This window comes from Tarenaya hassleriana, unplaced genomic scaffold (assembly GCF_000463585.1).
Source record: "Tarenaya hassleriana unplaced genomic scaffold, ASM46358v1 Cleome238, whole genome shotgun sequence".
NCBI lineage: Eukaryota > Viridiplantae > Streptophyta > Magnoliopsida > Brassicales > Cleomaceae > Tarenaya > Tarenaya hassleriana.
The window spans coordinates 119,259-121,054 of record NW_010965682.1 but is presented as its reverse complement, the minus strand read 5'-3'; positions in this window follow the sequence as shown (position 1 = coordinate 121,054).

Below are 1,796 nucleotides of genomic sequence, written 5' to 3'. Positions count from 1 at the left end.
AGATCGAGGCCGTCATGGAGTGGCAGTCTCCGACTTCTGCGACGAAAGTCAGGAATTTTCTGGGACTAGCTGGCTATTATCGGCGATTCGTTGAGGGGTTCGCCAAGATAGCTCGGCCTTTTACGAAGCTGATGGGGAAGAACGTCAGGTTTGACTGGACGACTAAGTGCGAGGAGAGCTTCAGAGAGTTGAAGCAGAGGTTGACATCAGCTCCGATCCTGGCACTGCCACGACCGGGTATGCTCTATGAGGTATACACTGACGCGTCCAAACACGGACTCGGTTGCGTGTTGATGCAGGAGGGACATGTAATCGCTTATGCGTCGAGGCAGCTGAAGAAGCATGAGGAGAACTACCCGACTCATGACATGGAGTTAGCAGCAGTAGTTCACGCGCTGAAGATTTGGAGATCATATCTGTACGGGGAGAAGGTTAAGCTCAACACGGACCATAAGAGCTTGACCTACGTGATATCTCAGAAGGATCTGAATCTGAGACAGCGGAGGTGGTTGGAGTTGATTGCAGATTATGACCTGGAGATAGCCTATCATCCGGGGAAAGCTAACGTAGTGGCCGACGCCCTTAGTAGGAAGAAGATCTTAGCGGCCATACGCGTTGTCACCTCATCTCGCAGCAACGCCGCTGAGTTGACTGCGATGTTGGGACATCTCTCGCTGACACCCGAGGAGTCGACACCGACTCTGATAGATCGCGTGGTTATGGGACAGCGTGGCGATCCTTTACTCGCCCGGTACATGGACCATATCGGGGAATATAGCCTCAAGGGCTATCGTATCGATGAGCAGGGAGCGCTACGGCTGGGGAACCGACTGTGTGTGCCTGACGACACAGAGCTGAGACAGGAGATTTTATCTGAGGCACACCAGTCGAGATTGGCGATACATCCGGGGGCGAGCAAGATGTATTAGGGTCTACGCCAGTGGTATACTTGGCCGAGGGTCAAGAGAGATGTGGCGGATTACGTAGCGAGGTGCCTCACTTGTCAGCAAGTGAAGACAGAGTGACAGATGCCGGGAGGCAAGCTACAGCCGTTGGAGATTCCAGAGTGGAAATGGGATTCGATTGCCATGGATTTTGTGCTCGGATTACCACTCACGCCGAGCAAGAAGAACGCCATTTGGATAGTCGTGGATCGACTAACCAAATCCGCCCATTTCATTCCTATCCGTCAGGAGTATCCAATCGGGCGGTTGGCGCAAATTTACATTGATGAGATCGTACGTTTTCATGGAGTTCCGAACGAGATCATATCGGATAGAGACGCCCGATTTACATCCCGTCTGTGGAAGGCGATTCAGGAGGCGCTGGGGACGAAGCTCAAGATGAGTACGGCATATCATACTCAGACAGACGGTCAGTCGGAGCGAACTATACAGACTTTGGAGGACATGCTCAGAGCTTGTATCCTAGAGTGGAGAGCTCCGTGGGACCAGTACATGACATTGTGCGAGTTTGCGTACAACAACAGTCATCACACGAGTATCGGAGTATCTCCATAGGAGGCCTTGTACGGGCGACCGTGCAAGACACCGTTGTGCTGGACAGAGATCGGCGAGCGCCGAGAGTTCGGGCCGGAGATCGTGGAGGAGACCACCGAGGTGATACGGAGGATTCGCGCCCATCTGAAGACGGCGCAGGATCGGCAGAAGTCGTATGCCGATCAGCGGAGACGAGACTTCGCGCTTGAGTTTGGAGATTATGCCTTTCTCCGAGTACAGGCGATGCGGGGTCAGGCGAGGTTCGGGCAGAGCGGGAAGCTGAAGCCGCGATACATC